At 43.7% G+C, this 20665-nt stretch overlaps 1 protein-coding gene across 6 annotated transcripts in view; it reads right to left on the minus strand.

The window, feature by feature from the left end:
• The window catches only part of LOC144766801 (uncharacterized), a 1464990-nt gene that overhangs the window by 1315400 nt on the left and 128925 nt on the right, over positions 1–20665 (minus strand). Inside the window, exon 2 of one of the 6 annotated variants that reach the window (XM_078650532.1) lies at positions 13337–13420. The exons of the other annotated variants lie outside the window; for them this stretch is intronic. The gene's annotated coding sequence lies outside the window, so the exon portion shown is untranslated. The remainder of the gene's footprint in view (positions 1–13336; positions 13421–20665) is intronic. 6 annotated transcript variants of the gene reach the window in all.

Below are 20665 nucleotides of genomic sequence, written 5' to 3' on the forward strand. Positions count from 1 at the left end.
CCGCTCCCGACATTTTATCCTGGCTGAATCCTGATTTCTTGCAAGAATTCGTGTAGGGGACGTTTGGCTGATTACCCTGGCACTTTTCAGAAATCGATTTGGATCTCGTATTCCTGAGATATGGTGCTCTGAACTTTTGGGCTCCGCCCTTGAGGTGCGCCCGGGACGGGGTGCGGTACTGTAGCCGTCCTGCAATTGAACAACAACGGCAGGAGATCTGGCCTTGTGGGTCCCCCCTTCCTAAGTTTCGGTTTCGATTCCGTTCCGACTTGGGCCACGGATGTGGATGTCGTGTTGCGACTGAGACTTGGAGGCAGATCGGCTGTTGGGCTTTCATGTGACCTATTTGCTGGCTTGGCGACCTCTACCCGAGTTGTGCCCCCTTTTTATGTACTTTTGATCCTGTACTTTGGGTGTCGGGCCCGTCGAACCTGGTGGCTTGTCCTGTGACGCATCTTCAAAATGGCGGGCAGAGGGGACAGAGAGACGCGCAAGACGAAAACACCTCTGCGCGGAGCTCCAGTTCAATCAAATGTCATGGACCGTTATACCCATTCTAAGGGGTCCCCCGGAGCTGCCCTGCCTGGTTCTAGTATAGCGTCCGAACGAATTTTGGAAGAGTCGGCGGAGCCCTCCCTACAGGATATCATGGGCGCCATCTCGGGTGTGAGGGAATCCATCGGCCTACAGTACGAGGCCTTGGCCCACAAACTTGACACCGTGGCTATTGAGGTGAATCTGATTCGTGCTGATCTCGGCAAGACGAATGAGAGGGTACAATCACTGGATATTAAATCCTCTAGCCTTACGAATGACGTCTCGGAGCTCCAAACAGAGATTGGAAATCTCCGTCGGGGGAACGACTTCATGACCCGTCGCCTGGAGGACTTTGAAAATAGGGCGCGTCGCTGCAATGTTCGCCTGGTTGGTGTACCGGAAAACCCTGAACCCCACTCGGTGGATCTCCTGGTTGAGGATCTGGTCTTGAACCATTTGGCCCCTTCTGGTCTCACAAAATTTTTCACGGTGGAACGTGCACATCGTGTTCCAGGGGGCAAAGTCAAGCCGGGAGCCCCGCCGAGACCCATTGTAGCGAAGCTTTTTCATTATAGAGACCGGGACGCTATCCTGCAGGCCTCGCGGGTGAAGGGCCCGGTGGCCTTTGAGAATGCTACGGTGAACTTTTACCCGGACTTTTCCCAACAGGTTCAGAGACAACGTATGGAGTTTCGTGGTGCCAAGAAACGTCTCCGGGATCGGGGCCTACGTTACGCCATGCTCTTTCCCACTAGACTCCGGGTTGAATACAATGACCGTACCCTTTTCTTTGATCGGCCAGATGCTGTTAATGACTGGCTGGACTCATTGCCTGACCGTCCTCCTGAGACAGACTCCGCCGCTCACCCTGGTGGTGCCGAAGGTGGTGTGGAGATCTAACTGTTCGGCTCTTATGTCTTATTTTGAATACATTTTCAGGAGTGTTGGCCGGCGTCCCTCTACATTGTGATCATTCTGTCTTTCGTTTGTTATTTTTGTTCTTGCTGCGGTCGGGGGGTGGATGGAACGGAGACCTTTCCTCCTCCGGGGTCTTTGTGTAGAATAGGGGTTCTTGGGCGACAGGCACACTGCAGGTTGGGGTGGCTCTTTAGCTTTTTGCAGGGGTGCAGGGTGGGGGGTGTTTCTCTTCAGTTTGGGGGAGGGGGGTTGGGAAGTTTTTTCTTTTCTGTGTGTTGTTTTCAAGGCGAGTTGCTCCTGTGTTTGCTGCTGTTTCTGATGTCTAGCTCATGGACGAGGGGTCTTGGCTCGGGCGGTTGGGATGGGGGGTAGAGGGTTGAAATTTCTTTCCTGGAACGTTAATGGCCTGGGAGATCGTATTAAGCGCAGTGTGGTCTTAAAATGTATACGACGTTTGTCACCGGACATTGTTTTCATGCAAGAAACCCATTTGATTGGTAATGTTTGTTATGCAATGAATAGATGGGGCTACCGCCTTGTGGCGCACTCGGGGTTTACCTCCGGATCTAGGGGTGTGGGTATTCTTGTTCGAACCTCCCTCCCCCTGGCTATCGATGAGGTGATTCATGATGACCGTGGGAGATATACTGTCCTGGTGGGTAGATATGAAGGCCGCACCCTATCTCTCTTCAATGTTTATGTTCCCCCGGGTTTGCAGGCCTCTACTTTTACTGACTTGGGCCGTGTTTTGTTAGATCTCCCTGATAGCACTCTCTTTCTTGCCGGTGATTTTAATTCGGTGCTTTCCGGCCTTCACGATCGCCATCCCCCTAGAGATACCCCGCAGGCTCAGCAGTGGTTGGGTGGGTTTTTAGATACCTTTGGCCTTGTGGACTGCTGGCGACTGTTGCATCCTACTCAGCTCCAATACACCTTCCATTCTGGGGCCCATGGCAGTCTGTCCCGGCTGGATTATTTCCTGATGCCCGCAGCCCAATCATCGGCGGTTCGCGAGATTTTACATTTGCCGAGGGGTATTTCTGATCACTCGCCGCTCTGGCTTCGTTTCGAGGTTGGGGTAGAGGCGGCGGGCCGAGTGGCTCCCATTAACCCTTGGTATCTTTCCTCCCCTGAGACTCGTACCCTCTTGCTCAAGTCCATGGATGCATATTTCCTGGAAAATGAGGGGTCGGTCTCTTCGGCTGTGTCCCTGTGGGAAGCTTTTAAAACTGTGATTCGTGGACAGGCCCTTTCCTTGATTGTTGAAGCTAAGAGGGCAGGGAGGAAGGAGGTGGTGGACCTTGAGGGGGAGATCTCTGCTTTGGAGGACGAGTTGGACTCTGGTGTCACGCCTGAGAAACTCCATGCCCTGGGTCTAAAACAGTTTGCATATAAATCTCTGGTCACTGACGCTGCAAAGGTGATGTTTCGTGAGCAGCAGGGCAGATTGTACGATGTGGGTGACAAAGCGGGCAAACTCCTAGCGTGGTTGGACAAGAAAGAAAGAGTTAATCGTGTGGTGCCCGTGATTCAGTCTGCGAGTGGTGAGAATGTGATTGATCCGACCGCCATTGTTGATCGTTTTGCGGAATATTTCCGTGTGGTATATGCTCCCGTGTCTGTGAGGGATGTTGCCGACTCCCGCCTTCTTCTGCGTGATATCACTTTGCCCTGTGTCACCGACTTGGACCGTATTGCTTTGGACTCCCCTTTTACGAATGATGAGATAGCCAATGCAGTTCGATCGCTCCGTTCGGGCAAAGCACTGGGCCCGAACGGTTTGCCTATTGAGTTGTACAAATTACGCCCCGATAAGGTGGCGCCGTATCTCCGCGCCATGTTTCTAGAATCTCGTGAGCGGAACATACTTCCTTATGATCAGCGTCTGGCAACAATCGTCGTCATTCCCAAAGAGGGTAAACCGCGTGACCTCTGTTCCTCGTATAGGCCCATATCCCTATTAAATGTTGAACCTAAGGTGTTGGCTAAACTTTTGGCGACCCGTCTCCTTTCGGTTCTTGGGGAGTTGGTCCATCCGGATCAATCTGGCTTTATCCCGCATCGCAACACTGCTCTGAATTTACGTCGCCTCCACGGCGCGCTGGCGAGGGCGGGGCTTTTGACTGAACCGGCCATTTTGGCGTCCCTGGATGCCTCCATGGCCTTTGATACTGTGGAGTGGCCCTATTTATGGGCGACACTTGAGAAATTTGGATTCGGGTGCGAGTTTATTAGCTGGGTTAGGCTGTTGTACGCGGAACCTCTGGCGCAAGTTGTAGTGAACGGTAGAGTGTCGGCCCCCTTCTCCTTGGGCAGGGGTACCCGTCAGGGTTGCCCCTTGTCCCCTCTGTTGTTCGCGCTCGCTCTTGAACCGTTGGCGGCCTGGCTCCGTTGGGAACCGTCCCTTAAAGGTATTCGTTGGGCCCCGGACTTCGAAGACCGCGTCTCGCTTTATGCGGACGACATCCTCTTGTATCTTACTTCTCCTCGCAAGTCTTTATCTGTTTTATTTGACGTTCTTGCGTCCTTTGGCGCTAACTCAGGCCTCGTCATCAACTGGTCTAAATCCTGTGTATACGTTTTATCTGGTATCTTGCCTCCGTTGCCGAGTAGACTTCCTCTTCAGGTGGTCCGGTATGGTTTCAAATACTTGGGGGTTTTCGTTACCTTGGATCCGTCCCTTCGTTTTGATCGTAATCTCCTTCCCCCGTTGCTTAGGCTCCGTTTGGACGTTGCCCGCTGGCGCAAACTTCCCCTGTCTCCACTGGGTCGGGCGGCCCTGTTTAAGATGATGTCACTACCGCGGTTTCTCTACGCTCTCCAGAATTATTATGATCCTATCCCCAAGACCTATTTTCGGGAGATTGAGAGCCTTCAGAGGCAACTTATTTGGGATGGGCGACCGCGCATTGCTCTCGCGAAACTTTCCATCCCGTGGTACGATGGGGGCATGGCGCTCCCCGATATTAAGAGATACTACTGGGCTTCCCATCTGTCCGCTATTAATCACGCTATGTTCTCTCCGGGTCGTAATCCGGCGTTTGAGATGGATAAACTTCAGCTTCCGGGAGGTGACTTTAATAGAGTGCTCTATTCTCGCTCCGCTGGGCGCCATCTTGTGGGACCTACTTTGACTGCTTTGACAGTGTGGCGTGCTGCGAATGTGAGCCTGGGCTGGGAGGATCGCTTGACGTTGGCGACGCCGCTTTATGCTTCAGAACGTCTGGGCGGTCTTTGGTCTTCCAAGGGTTTTGACCGGTGGGACTTGATTGGGATCTCTAAAGTGGGGGATGTATATTCTAAGGGTTCTGTGCGCCCGTTTCAGGCCCTCCAGGCTGACTACGGCCTGAGTAGTCGGGAATTCTTTCGTTATTTACAGATCAGGCACGCTTTGGTTTCGGTGTTTGCTCCTGGTGAGATTCCGCCTGACTCTTCCCCACTTGAAGACCGTATCCTTGACGAACATCTTCCTGATAGCACTATCTCCCTGATCTATAAAAAGTTGATTAACAATCGGACTGACTTATTGGCCCGACTTCGGGAACAGTGGATGGGAGATGGGTTGGAACTTGATGATGAGGATTGGCAATCGGCCCTCTCCTCTCCGAAGGAGGTGGCTATACCGGCTCGACTCCGTCTGGTCCAATTGAAGATCCTTCATCGGGTGTACGTGACGGGACCGCGACTGATGGTGATGGGCTTTTCCTCCGATGGACTGTGTAAGCGTGGATGTGGTTTGCGTGCTACTTTCCTGCATATTCTTTGGGAGTGCCCGATGGTGGCTGCTTATTGGGTGGCCGTGCTTGATCTGATGACTGTGGTGACAGGGATATCCTTGCGACCGGAACCTCGTCGCTGTCTTTTGAATGTTTGGGAGCCCACGGACTATTCGGTGGCACAGACTAGATGGGCCACCCTGGGCTATATGATTGCGAAGCGAGATATTGCGCAACTCTGGGGGGCCTCCAGGCCCCCTGCCCTCTCGCAATGGGAGGATAATATGGATTGGTCCATGTTCCGTGAGAAAACTGTCTATGTGGCCAGGGGTAGACCCAGGGCATGGGTGAAGGTGTGGGGTCAATGGAACGAATACCGTGGCGACATTTGTACTCCTCCCCTTGTGGACATTATCGAGATTACCCTATCTCCTTAGGCTGGCGTTCCCGGAATCTTCATATAGGGACTGAGCTGGTGTCTCCGGCTCTTCCCCCCTTCTTCTTCCTGATCTCTGCCCCCCTCCCCCCCCCCCACTCCATACTCCTTAGTGCTTAGGATATTACTACTGCACCTCCGCTGCTGTCCCCCCCTTGCGTCCCTTGGGCTGACCTTCAGTGATACACTCTCGCCTTTCTGTATGTTTGTTCTTTCATATATATAAAACCTGTTTTGGTCCTGTATATAATGTGGAGTATTGCATTGTTGATTGACGGTTGCCTCTGCGGGCATATGTGATATGTGTCTACTCCTTTTTAGCGGCTGGCCCGTGTGGTTGTAGGCCCATCCTTGTACATTTCTGCTTGCTCAAATAAAGGTTTTAAAAAAAAAAAAAAAAAAAAAAAAAAAGGAATAAGGAAACACGGGGAGACCATGGGCGCCTAGGTGCAAGCGTACACGATTTGTAAGTCTCTCTGTTAAAGCCATATTTATAAAGACTATGTTTATGGACAATATTGGTAATCACTACCTTGGCAATGGATTTGCGCTGTTCCAATGAAGTGAAAACAATTAAAATGGTCGGAATCGACGACGGGGTGTCGAACCTGCAAAAGATAATGATTCAACTGTCAATATATACACCCTTCGCTGCTAGGGTCTGCTGACTAACATCGTCTCGACTCGTGCAAACCTATGAAGAAAGTCTCAAGAGTAGAGATGACGGAAAGACGGGCAATTCTCACCTCGCAAAGGCAGGATATGCCCAATGGCTGCCCACTCAGTAACGCAATTAGTGCGCCTTTCCAGGTGTGGGGTGAGCTCCAATTGAAAGGGATACACAGGGAAGATGAACTTATAAAAATGCCAGGAACCATTGTGGAGTGATAAACCTACAAAACACAAATAAAGTATCAAAACGGCGCTCGAGAAGTGCACCAGTAGGTGTGGATGTGTCCTATCTGATAAAATATCAGCAGTACAGGGCTATAAACGACTCTCTCGTTTAGCGGTGGCAACAAGGGAGAGCAGTTCTCACCTGGTGGCGGCAGGATGTGCCCGATGTATGTGCACTCCGAGTATCGGTAGTGCGGCTGTCCGGGTGTCGGGTAATGATCAACCGACGCTCGGATGGCAGTTTGCTTAAATATCATGCCTCACCTGGAGGCTAATAGGTAGGTGGAGCTTGCAGCATGAAAAAGATTAGGCAGGAAAGATGACGGACATAGATGAAGGACTCCGTCAACACTGAGGTTGTTTGCCCGGCCTGGAATTGAAACGGGAAAACGAAAAACGGGCATTCAAAGCGCGATATGTGTTTTAAAAAAAGGAGAAGCCTATGTTAAACATCATGTACTTCAATAGATACAAGGGATCGCGTGTGGATCGATCCGAGATACAGAGAATCTCTCAAGGGGAGGAGCTGGCTTCACTGTGGGCAAAATGAAGAAAAGGGAAGAGAGACTCGATTAAAGCGTTACAGAAGAAGTTAATCGTGGTGAATAATCTGCTTAAATAGACACATCCATTACTGTGACTTAAAGTAAAATAGAAGTGAGCCCATGAAGGGAGTATCATGGAAACTATACAACACAATTACTAAGAGAAAATAAATAATAAACAGGGAATATGCCGATTAATTACTCACTAGGTAAAATGACCCAATGTAATTAGTATCAAAAGGGGTCTCAGTAGGAAGTCACCAAATTCGTGGACCATAAAATTATCATAGTGATGTGAACCATATTTGCAGTAGAAATCAATGCTTACAATTACACAGTAATGTAAGGGCTGCCATGGAACCACATAGATTCATATAGTACCTAAGTCAAATGATGGCATTCTCCCATGGGATTTCAGAGTTCAATCCCTTTTTGAAGGTGCCCAGAGAGAAGATCCAAAAGACTTCACGTTTCTTACGTGCTCTGGTGCCACCTAAGTTGGCCGCAAGTCTAATTTTTTCAATGATACACCATTTGAAGTCATTCGGGGTGTGATTTTTTTCTTCGAAATGTTTGACCAGGGGCGCTGTGAGTTTATGCGTTCGAATCGCTGAACGATGTTCGGTCAGTCTCACCTGAATCGGTCTTGATGTTTCGCCAACATACCCGAGTTGGCAGGGGCATATGATAAAATAAATGCAATTGGCCGTCTTGCAATTCCACATGTCTCTAGCCTCGAAGTGACATCCATTGTGCTCAAAAGAATCACCTTGTAAAATACTCGAGCAAGACTTACAGGAAGACCATTTGACCGTACCTCTCACTGGGAAGTTATTTTCAATTGACCTTTGAACAAATTCAGAGGTGGAACCACTTGGTTTAAACCGCGAATGCACAATCAGATCTTTTAAATTTTTGTTGCGTTTGTAAGCAAACAGTGGTTTCTCAAATTTAAACTGGGTAGTAGGATTAGAGTTAGGGGTGTCAGTATGGGTGCTTCGGTAGCACCATCAATTGCCAATATTTATATGGCTGAATTTGAATGCAAATACGTTTACAATGAAGTAGCCCCGTTCTTTGAGTCCATTTCCCATTGGTCCAGATATATTGATGACATCTTTTTTATCTGGACCAATGGGGAAGAAACTCTGGAAGAATTTCTACAGTGGATCAATCTCACCAATGTTAATCTAAAGTTCACAGCCCAATCTGATAAACATCAGGTGGAATTTCTGGACCTGATAATCAAACATCAGAATAATAAATTGGTAGTTGACCTTTTCACCAAGCCCACGGCCAGAAACACTCTTCTGCATTTTAAGAGTTTTCACCCCCGAAGTCAACGTGATGGGATACCCTTTTCCCAGTTCCTTCGAGTGAGAAGGAACTGTACCAACCTTGCTGATTTTGACAGTCAAGCCAATATTATGCGCCAAAAGTTCCTAAATAGAGGATACCCCCACAGGCTAGTGCGAGATTCCTTTAAACGAGTCAGATTTTACGATCGAGATGCTCTATTGAGAAAAAAGGTCCCCAAACCTAAGAATCAACTAGTCTGTGTAACCAAACATTCAACATTAGATAACACTGTCAAACATATTGTGAATAAAAACTGGCACATTTTGAACTCTAATCCTACTACCCAGTTTAAATTTGAGAAACCACTGTTTGCTTACAAACGCAACAAAAATTTAAAAGATCTGATTGTGCATTCGCGGTTTAAACCAAGTGGTTCCACCTCTGAATTTGTTCAAAGGTCAATTGAAAATAACTTCCCAGTGAGAGGTACGGTCAAATGCTCTTCCTGTAAGTCTTGCTCGAGTATTTTACAAGGTGATTCTTTTGAGCACAATGGATGTCACTTCGAGGCTAGAGACATGTGGAATTGCAAGACGGCCAATTGCATTTATTTTATCATATGCCCCTGCCAACTCGGGTATGTTGGCGAAACATCAAGACCGATTTAGGTGAGACTGACCGAACATCGTTCAGAGATTCGAACGCATAAACTCACAGCGCCCCTGGTCAAACATTTCGAAGAAAAAAATCACACCCCGAATGACTTCAAATGGTGTATCATTGAAAAAATTAGACTTGCGGACAACTTAGGTGGCACCAGAGCACGTAAGAAATGTGAAGTCTTTTGGATCTTCTCTTTGGGCACCTTCAAAAAGGGATTGAACTCTGAAATCCCATGGGAGAATGCCATCATTTGACTTAGGTACTATATGAATCTATGTGGTTCCATGGCAGCCCTTACATTACTGTGTAATTGTAAGCATTGATTTCTACTGCAAATATGGTTCACATCACTATGATAATTTTATGGTCCACGAATTTGGTGACTTCCTACTGAGACCCCTTTTGATACTAATTACATTGGGTCATTTTACCTAGTGAGTAATTAATCAGCATATTCCCTGTTTATTATTTATTTTCTCTTAGTAATTGTGTTGTATAGTTTCCATGATACTCCCTTCATGGGCTCACTTCTATTTTACTTTAAGTCACAGTAATGGATGTGTCTATTTAAGCAGATTATTCACCACGATTAACTTCTTCTGTAACGCTTTAATCGAGTCTCTCTTCCCTTTTCTTCATTTTGCCCACAGTGAAGCCAGCTCCTCCCCTTGAGAGATTCTCTGTATCTCGGATCGATCCACACGCGATCCCTTGTATCTATTGAAGTACATGATGTTTAACATAGGCTTCTCCTTTTTTTAAAACACATATCGCGCTTTGAATGCCCGTTTTTCGTTTTCCCGTTTCAATTCCAGGCCGGGCAAACAACCTCAGTGTTGACGGAGTCCTTCATCTATGTCCGTCATCTTTCCTGCCTAATCTTTTTCATGCTGCAAGCTCCACCTACCTATTAGCCTCCAGGTGAGGCATGATATTTAAGCAAACTGCCATCCGAGCGTCGGTTGATCATTACCCGACACCCGGACAGCCGCACTACCGATTCGCGGAGTGCACATACATCGGGCACATCCTGCCGCCACCAGGTGAGAACTGCTCTCCCTTGTTGCCACCGCTAAACGAGAGAGTCGTTTATAGCCCTGTACTGCTGATATTTTATCAGATAGGACACATCCACACCTACTGGTGCACTTCTCGAGCGCCGTTTTGATACTTTATTTGTATTTTGTAGGTTTATCACTGCACAACGGTTCCTGGAATTTTTATAAGTTCATCTTCCCTGTGTATCCCTTTCAATTGGAGCTCACCCCACACCTGGAAAGGCGCACTAATTGCGTTACTGAGTGGGCAGCCATTGGGCATATCCTGCCTTTGCGAGGTGAGAATTGCCCGTCTTTCCGTCATCTCTACTCTTGAGACTTTCTTCATAGGTTTGCACGAGTCGAGACAATGTTAGTCAGCAGACCCTAGCAGCGAAGGGTGTATATATTGACAGTTGAATCATTATCTTTTGCAGGTTCGACACCCCGTCGTCGATTCCGACCATTTTAATTGTTTTCACTTCATTGGAACAGCGCAAATCCATTGCCAAGGTAGTGATTACCAATATTGTCCATAAACATAGTCTTTATAAATATGGCTTTAACAGAGAGACTTACACATCGTGTACGCTTGCACCTAGGCGCCCATGGTCTCCCCGTGTTTCTTTATTCCTTTTTAACTTAATTTTTAGCGCAATGTGTCTTTGATTCGTTTGTTAACAGTTAATATCTGTTTAGTTTTTGTGTTACTCGAAGTATTGCATTACCAGATGCACTGAATCTGTACCTATTTACAATTGACCTATGCCTATTGGTGACACTGAGATAGACATTTAGTAATGTATCTATACCTGATTGCAGGTTCTTTTTCGCATTGGGCAGCACGTCGAGACTATTGCCTTCGGTTGCACCCTATAAGAAATATCCAGGCACTTAGACATCAGTCTACAGGTATATGGAATTACCTTGTAAACCTGCCCTTTATATTTCATTTCATCTTCCTTTTTGTGTCTTACCAATCGCGACACGTCCATAGGATAGGGATTAAAATGGACTTCTTTCACCTTTTTCAGATTCGTTGGTCCATCTGGATATCTATATGAACCTCTACCTGAAAGCATATCCCATTTAAGATTGTAATCTTCGTATACTTATATCAGGTATTAACATGCAATATAAGTCATTGTTTTTCAGTCCAGGTATTCCCTACAGATGCAGATCCCTGTTATTTAATAGATCGATCCTTGGCCACCATAACTATGCGATTAAAATCCAATAAATGCTTTTGGCCGCTTGCATGCCATCGCTTGTGCTCAATTTATTCTATGTTCCTCTACCTTCAGGAACACTGGGATTATAACAAATTTCCCTCCTTTCCCCCCCCCCCTTCACCCAACTAATTCGTACCCTCTTAGATCCAACTGATCCAACTGGTCCGCACAGAACTTTACGGTTGAGCATTGACCGAACAAATCCCTGGTCTGCATGAAGTAAGTTGTTGAATGTATCAGTATTATAGTTATGTGCTTAGAACCCACCGAACATGTGTCAGGCAACTATGTGTCCTGTAATTAGGGATTGCCTAATTAATAATACATGTGTTGTACTCTCGCACTATTAGTTGATATGTATCAATCAGTAAATAGAAAAATAAACAAAGTCCTCATGAGATTACCTTGGCTCCAAGGCACTGTATTAGCTGGTATGATGGAATGGTCTTTTTCTTAAAGTTAATCGAATTAGGCATTAGTTTTTGTTATTGACACATGTAAAAATGTAAAATGTACCGTGTCTCATGCCATGTTTTTGTATTTTTAGAATGCCTTGTGGCTCCTGAAGAAGGCGTTAAGTCGCCGAAACGCGCGTCGAGTACTGTTTTTGTCCTTCGGCTGGACACCGTCAGAATTGGTGTTCCTTTTATAAATTGAATTGTAATTGTTTTTAATGTAATTCCTTGGTTGTGAATTTTTAGCATTGTGTTAATTAGACCTTTTATTATTGAATTGTGTTTTTGCTATTGTTTACACTATACACACATTTGTGTTTTTTATTAAAAATTGATGAATTCAGATCATCTCCTCAGCTTTTGCAACTGTCCTTGACTTGGGTTCTCTTACTTGTTTATTTTTGAAAGTTGTTGACTGCCTAGCAATTGCAAAAAAATCCACGATTACGCTGGGAAATCCGTGAATTTGCGGATTTTTTTGCGAATTCGAGCGAATTTGCGAACCGCGAATTCGCAAAATTCGCCCATACTTAGTGTCAATCTGTTCAGTAGTTCCTGAGAAAATTTCAGTTAAAGTCATTTATATATCTATGGGTGCGGGGGATCCGCGGATTGTGTGAGGATTGTCATCGTACAATAAGCGCACAGTCCCGATCACGCGCTCAATGCTAATTGGCTGTCAAGCGGTTGTAAACATTCGAAACCAGGAACTGTTAGCAGCCATTTTGTACCTCGGTAGAAGCGAGACTAAGAAAGTCAGTGGAATATGTGTGCAAAATGGAGAAAGGGGGCAGGGTAGAAATCATTTTACCCTCTAGACCTGCTTAGGGCATCCCAAAATGACTCCTCAGGGCCCACATTTTTTTTTTAAACTGCAGGTGCGTGTAGGGTGCGCAGACTACGCCCAGGACACTGTTGTTTGCTATGAGAGAGCGTGAGTGTTTGGTGCACAACTTCTATGCGCTGAGTGCACGACTCTAGCGCATTGGGTAAGCGACTCTAAACAAAAAAATATTTTTTTAGATATATTTAAAGTTTATGTGTTTAGTTCTTGGTGGCTCTAAAAAGAGCCCTTGGGTTTATTTAGATATTTTGGTACCTACAAGTAGGTACCTATGAAGAGTCTAAAGTTCAAGAGGAAGACTCTGTTACCCTTATCTGTAAAATGTACACCATCTCTCCTAAAGATGCCATCTATATTGAAACACAGATTGTTGTGGTTAATGGACCCCATTCTATAGTCTCGGAGAAAAGCAGAAAAAGATTTATTCACATGTTTCCTAGCTTTCTCAATCTGTGGACAAAATTGATTGGACCAGTTCCATTTCTGCCTTTGTTAGAATAGACAAAGGCAGTTTTGGGGAAAAGTGACATTAATTCTGCAAAGGTGTCCATCATAAGCATTTCCAGACCTACCCCAGTCAAAGTGCATAGGTCATTGCCACCACAGTGCACAATTATGAGGTCAGGGTGTTGGAGATGCAAAAAAGGATTTAACCAATGGCATTAATTGGTGTCACTTTAACCCTCTCTGTCCAATACATTTAATGTCTACATGTGGCAAAGCTAGGTCTTTGTGGATTCCTTTGTTTTCTGCATACCTTTGGCTCCAGAAAATATAGCTGTGTCCCACAATCCACGCTCTCAGCATCTTGAAGGGAGGTCTGGATGCACTCAGATGGTCTCTGTAAATGAAATGAGAGTTTGAAAACTATGATTTTTCTAAAATAGTGGATAAGATGCAGTTTTGAAAAAAGAAAAGAAATGATTGGTTGTTTGACAACATTCTACACTGAAAACTAGGGTGCATGTTTCAGTTTTTTATAAGCATGATTCTTATTGGTTACGAATATCTGATTGAAAGGAACTTTACATAAGATAAGCTGATATGTTGAAAAGTCAAAAACACTTGCTGTTTTGATTAGCAACATTGGGTGATGAACTTTTAACCTGTGTGCTTAGTTAAGTGTTCCATGAACTGTTTCTATGGTAACAGGCAGAAGGGAGATTGGGGGTAGGGTTTAAATGTATGTCAATTGGAAAGGGTTGAAATGTGTAACCAATAGCAATGTGTGTTTGCTTTTGAATTAATGTGGGAAGCAATGTGATTTGATGTTCAGGTGTATATGTGTTCAAAATGATCCGGAAACGTTGCCATTGTTTGGTTCTGCCTAGAGGTGTATAGAAGAGAGATGCTGTATGAGAAAATCTGGTGTGTTGCTGACATACTTATTATTGTACAAAACAATTTGAAAGGTGAGTTATTTATTTATGAGGGGATGTATGTGGTGCATTTTGATTTTAATCTGACTAATGTGTTTCTCCTGCTAAAGTGCGGGGAGTACTTTTTTTTATAACATTTTATTATGAGTGTATGTGCATTTAGAAATCATTCTGAGATAAGCATTTGTGTATTTCATGTGTTTGCAGATAGATAACTATGCTGTTTTCATGTTTTGGTAGAATTAGAAACCAGTCATTTCTTATGTATTTGCAAAATGAGTCAAGTTTTACACTAAAATGCAGTACTCATTCTAGACTACCAAAATGTGTTTTGGTAAAATCCAAGGGATAGTGTTGTTTGTCTGGAATTACACAGTGAGTCTTGTGTGCATTTAGGAATCGTTCTGATAGAAGCACTCTATACTAATGTGTAGCAGAACATTTTGTGCAATGTGTATAGTCACCTTAAGTGTTGTAGACTAGTAAATGTGTTTTGATAAAATGCAAGGGATAGTGTTGTTTGTGTAGAATTACACAGTGAGTCTGTGTGCATTATATAATCACTTTGAGAGAAGCATTTTGTTAGTTCATGTGTTTCCTGACATGTAATTGATTAAAAATGTATTTATGAACTGAGAACTACCTCTTTTCCAAATTTGGTGTAATTCCGCTCAGCCGTTCGGGCTCTAGCTGTGGCTAAAGGTCCTATGGGAAATTGCATGGGGAAAACACGTTTAATTGTAGTGTAGTTCATATATTCCCAATAGGCTCTGCGCTTTGGAATAACATAAACGATAGTTTAGACGTAGGACTGAGGTCGACTAGGTCTCTATTGAATATGTTAGACTTAATTATGAATGCCAGCTAGCTCTGAGGTCACTAGAAACTTTCTCGAGTGAACAGGAAGGAATCAACTTTCCTGAATAGACAAGAAGGGATTAGTTTCTGACAACCGCATAAACATTACAACTTTGCTCCCTCCAGAATAAGGAGTATATCTCCATAGTCGCGGAAACAATAGATGGCTATTTCACTCAGTCAATCGTGCATGCTTAGTTTCACCAGGAGTGCAGAGAAATAGAGTGACGGGCGTTTTCAATATAAGTGGTTATTTATTGAGCAGTCTTCTTTCTCATGCAAGAGAAGTGAATTGTCACAATTGCAATACTTGTCATAAAGTAAAGTGCGTACAGTAAAACGAGTATTATGAAATAATACTGTAAAAGCATTTATATGGTTTCTAAGCCATAAGATACTTAAAACTGATAAAATACATACAATGATAAAAGTTGACTAAACGTACTCAACTGGTGTTTCTAAAATACGCCTACCCTGGTGTACCTAACCTAAGCCTAGTACGTGGGAAGGAATAAGTGAGATATAGTTTTAGTTAAGATAGTTTTTGCCAAGAATCTGAATCAAGAATTCTCTAAGGGTCTAATCAGCTCCGTACCTTGGTTATAGAATGAAGGAGGTCTTGTATCTCTTTCTCAGGACTCGATCTACCAGCAACCCGCAAGGGTGACTGGAAACACTGGAGCTGGATTTCTCGGCAGGATAAAAGACAGCGTCTCTCTCAGTGCGTCAATGGGAGGGTCGGCATCCTTCAGCACTTGTATCAGCAGGGCGTCGGGCAAGTAGATAGCCGATCTGCTCCAAACCACCGTGTGTTTGCTAAGGCAGATGCTGGTATATTTATACCTGGAAGGTGCTGAGTTTGACGTAAGGTTGGACATAAGACGTCACTAAGAACTTACAGTTCTTTCTGGACTCCAGGAGTTCTTGGACAAATCAAAACAAAAGTAGGGGGAATTCCTGGGCTGCTGGAGGCTTGGTTTGTTTAAAGAATGCGTTGTACTTTCTAGGAGTCTATGGGAGTAGCCTTGCCGTATTTGGACCTCATTGGCTATGACTAAATATGGATATGATTCTTATGCCTTTATAAGAATATGATTTGTTATAACCACATAAGGGCATGAATCGGGAATATTTAATTAGGGTCCTAGATACGTTCACAACACCCACTCCACGTATAATGTCCATCATTACTAAATACTAAGCAATACTAAACATATAACGATGCATGTGTTTTCCAACCCACCCCAAATTACATATGATGCATCTGAAATGGTATGTACACGAAAATGAGTATTATACTGTACGTTTTTCAAGCAGTTGTATCATTCAGATAATACATATATAGTGCGTTGAAAATATTGGCTGAATGAATTGCAAAAATTACATTTATGAAATGGCTCTTAATCCTAAGAGAAGGTCGAGACCATTTCATCACATATTTATACAAGACTGTACATGTGCTAGCGGTTAAGTCAAAATATTGTCTCTAAAAATAGAAGTTCTGTTCTCTAGGAATAGTTCTACTTTAAGCAGAGTATCATGTGCCCAAAAAAAAAAGGTAAATATTTTTGAAACCGGGAAAAAATAATTTTGCTTTCAGGGAAGAATAATAGTTCCAATGTTTTTAGAAGTTCTATTTATCAGAATTGAAGGCCAAATTCAGAGTTCAGGGAACACTGTGTGCTCGTGTTTTCAAAAGCTATTCTCATTGTTGGGAGAGAACATTAAATCAGATAGGCTGGTGAAAAATTAGTCTACAACAGTAGGTGAAAGTTGGACCAAGTTTGAAAAAGCAGAAATAGTGCATATGTGAGAATCATTGCCATAATCGAAGTCTAGGTCAGCAATGTTCACAGAAGGTTGTACCTGTGTGCTGCTTTCATCTCGTACTTCACCGCCACCTAATCGTAATGGTGAAGTCTCAACGAATCCCGTCATAAGAATAGGTAGCCGCTGGGAACAACACGTTGCATGAGCCGTTACCGAACCAAGCAAAGTATCGATATCCATAGGTACTGCTGATGGTAGTGTAAGACAGACGTCCAACACGCATTCTTCTCCACATAGCAGACATCGTAGCACAGGTAAGATGCAATCTTGCCAGATTGGTCTGAATGAAAGAAACCAGGTAGTATTCAGATCTCTTAGCCGGGCAAAGCTGAGGACTTTAGTGATCCGTTCTCGGTATCGTATAGCCAGGATCGTTTCTTCCATTGTAGCCTGAGTTTTGTCTGTGACTTGACTTGCCATATCGGAGCAGAAGGAACAAAAATAAAATTCCTGCTACGAGTCCCAAGATGAGAGGCAGGCCGCCGAACACAGAATGGACGAAATTCGGGAAGATGCCCAGGACCGTTTCAAAGGGTGCTAACAGTTCCTAAAAAATTGTCTTAAATACATGTGCGATGCCACTGGTATCTGACATGTTTAAGATTTGGCTTAACATTTCTACGAAATGCACGGGGCAATTAGTCGATAATAGGGTATGTATCTCTGCCGCTGTCCTTGCAACTTGCAGATCATACGTCCCTTTAGACGAGGTTAAAGGCTCAGGTGTCTGTAAAAGAATAGACTTCATTCTGCTTAAAGTATCAATTCGAATAGAAGAGATATTCAGAGAAGGACATATTGCTGCCTCCTTGTCTGGTTTGCTGTTTGGATACAATACTTGCATACAGCAAATGACCCTGGAAGTAACGCTCATGAGATAGGCTATTCCTAGCACCATGCCACAACAGCTGTGGTCACTTTTTATAACGTAGCTGCCGTTGGAAAGCTGTCTGAAAAAAGGCTCTATCTGTGTTGCAGGGGTGCCATGCAGGTGACATGAAAGGTTATTTGATGAACCTTCGCAGGCTCCATGCAAGTTAATACCTTGACACAGAATTGTACCGCTTAGAGAATTTTTACAGTTGTTACCACTGAGAAATACCTATTTTTTCCCTTCACTATAACATCTATGTGCATAAGGTAAATTACAGGCTGACTTGATATATCCTTTACCCAACCTTTCATACAGGCCTGCTGGTATATACTTTTGGCAATATTGAAACTGAAAAGTCGTTATCGGAATTGTAATTGTACCATGTATTATCCATTCAATGACAGGTCTCTCTGACATTGTCAATGGTAATCTCTCTAGTTTTTCAATGCTCAGCACCGTATAGTCTGCTCCTTTTTGTGCCAATGAGATTTGTTTATCGTAAGGTTAAAGATAGAAAACAATGACGTTGTGTTGATTAGACGCCATGGCACGTAGCCTGAACGGAGATTTTGTAACGTCCAGCCTAACTGTACAACAGAACGTAATTGGGACTGCCCATGTTGTAACATTAGCATATCCTGTTCTATTATATCAATAGCAGATGATCCAATGCTGTCCAGTGAAGATATTTTGGAGGACAGAGTCGTTAACCAATTGTCCACTACAGACAGTGATTTTTCCAAATTAATACGATCAATTTCTCGTATTTTTTCAGCAGTTTCAATTTGCGTTACTTTCCAAGCTTCGTTGTAAGCAGCGTATATACCGGCGTATATGAAACATTTTTGACGCTGTTTGCGAGGTCCCAATATTAAATCTCGCAAGTCAGCACCTTCTTTAAGTAAAGTCAAGTGTTGCTTAATTTCAGGTAGTGTGGATTTCTGTAGCCAATCGAGGCATAGTTTTCCTACACTGTATGTTGTTATTATCCCTGGATGTTGTCTCTGGGAATATCTTGGGTCTGGCCTGTTCTGTTTGAACCCCTGTGGTTTGTTCAGGAATCTATCTTGACAGTTATTAGTGTCTGTGGGCCAGATCAACCATTTTTTCCAATCAGAGATAGTTCTGTTTTGGTGTAAGATATGAGATACGTCTATCTCCACATCTGTAGTGCTATTACTCTCAGGTATGGGCTTTGGAATAGACGGTTTGTTTAAGTCTTTTATCTTGGCTAGGCCAAGACAGGTTGTTTGTTGAATGGTGTCATTCAGGAATATTATCTGTTCTGGGATCATGCAGGCTCTGAATAATGATTCTAAACCTTGTACCTGCCAGTCTTTTGTACCCCAGATGGTTTTTGTCTCAATGTTGTTTTTCCAAAATTCAAAACCAAATGTAGACATTTTTTCATAAAATGTTTCCGAATAAATCAGTTTAGAATTTGTCAACATGTTTTCCATTCCTGTTTTGTTTAATATTTTAAAATAAAACGTTTCTGGGTCACTGTTATTAAAACCTGAGAAGTATGGGAATTACTCATAAAATGTTTTCGAACTGCTTTTTGGCGGTGTTGGACAATGTTCCCATTGATTATAAGTAAAAATATTTGTAGGATTAGCAGATTTATGCAAATAGTGATGCCCATAATGATTAAAGCAATACAGTTCCTCATAATTTGAGGAACCTTGTAAATAATCATGTTCTGTCAATTTTGCTGACATTTCTAAATCAGACACCGTATTATTAATATTTTCAAAGTCCCAATCATCAGAGAAAGTACTAGGTGATACAAAGTCACTTAAGGAAACCTTGGATTGATGTGGATATTTCAAGAGTTCAACCGGGCCATAGATTTCGTAATCAGTAGCGTCCCATATTATACCACCAGGTATAGGAATGGCTGTGATGTTCACGGATGATAGTTCTCTTTTTTCGATGTGAGAAGATCTGTAAGGTTTTAGAACCAAGTTGATGTTCTGACTTGCTGTGTCCATTGTACTATATTTTCCATCAATAAATCTACCTAAACTTAAAATCAAAATCAGCCAGAGCAGGAGGAAAAGTACACCTAACACAATCCATAATTCAATCAATGGTGAAATCAGATATGTTTCTCCAAGTTGATGAAAGAGTTCTGTATTTTTTTATTTGAAAGGTTTGTTTGTTGGCTTGTCTTTCTGTACCCGGGATAATCATAAAAGTCATCGAAATTGATGAAGTAGCCAGATGCAGTTCTGTCAATTGTTGGAATTGCTTCCGGATTTTCATTAGTCCTTGGATCTTTCTTTGTTTCATTAGTATAGTCAGAGGCTACATCATTGTAGACAGGTGTTTCTTGACGAACTGTTGCAATTTGGGTTGCAAGAGGCACAAGTTCCATGGCTTTGTTGCATAGTCCTTTTTTTATTCACTGCAGGTTTATCAAATGTGATTAGTCTCTCAGTTTGAACCTCTTGGATTGTAGCAAGGTTTGGTCTTCTGCTACTTCTTGGGAGTCCACTGGGCCTACTACTTATTATTGGCCACATGATTGTGGTTTACCAGGTCGATTGACACAATTCTGTTCTCCTTTTTACCAGCAAGGGGCGGTAGTACTACTGATCTTGTTCCGCTGACAGCTAAGACAGGTACTGCTTTTCTGTAAGAAGGCCCAAATTCCTTCTTCACCGCAATCTTTTCTCTGACTACCGCATTTCCCTCGGGCTGGAATAGACTAGAGTACCGCAATGCAATGCCCATGCTGGCCATGGCCTTGTAAGCTCGGAAGCTAAACGCAGTACCCTGGTCAGAATGTTGCATGCCAATTGCGTATGTGCCAATAAAGACTCGCAAATCTTTTATAACAGTTCTGGCGTCAGCTGAGCACTGGGGCCACATCTAAATGAATCTTGTCTTAATAATTATGGGGTCGCATTCTTCCGTGTGGATGTCTGCTTATAGAGAGCCTAATGCTGTCTAATAGAGGTGTCTGGGCTGGTATCAGGTCCGGTTCACAACTGCGATCTCTATTGCAGTCCTGACAATCCATTGCAAAATTGTAAATTTGCACGCTCATCCCCGGCCACCAGTATTCTGATTGCAATTCTATTGGAGATTTCAAGATCTCATGGTGCCTCAGATCCATTCCCAAGTGTGCTCTTGAATC

Source organism: Lissotriton helveticus, chromosome 7 (genome assembly GCF_964261635.1).
Source record: "Lissotriton helveticus chromosome 7, aLisHel1.1, whole genome shotgun sequence".
In the NCBI taxonomy this organism is placed as follows: Eukaryota; Metazoa; Chordata; class Amphibia; order Caudata; family Salamandridae; genus Lissotriton; species Lissotriton helveticus.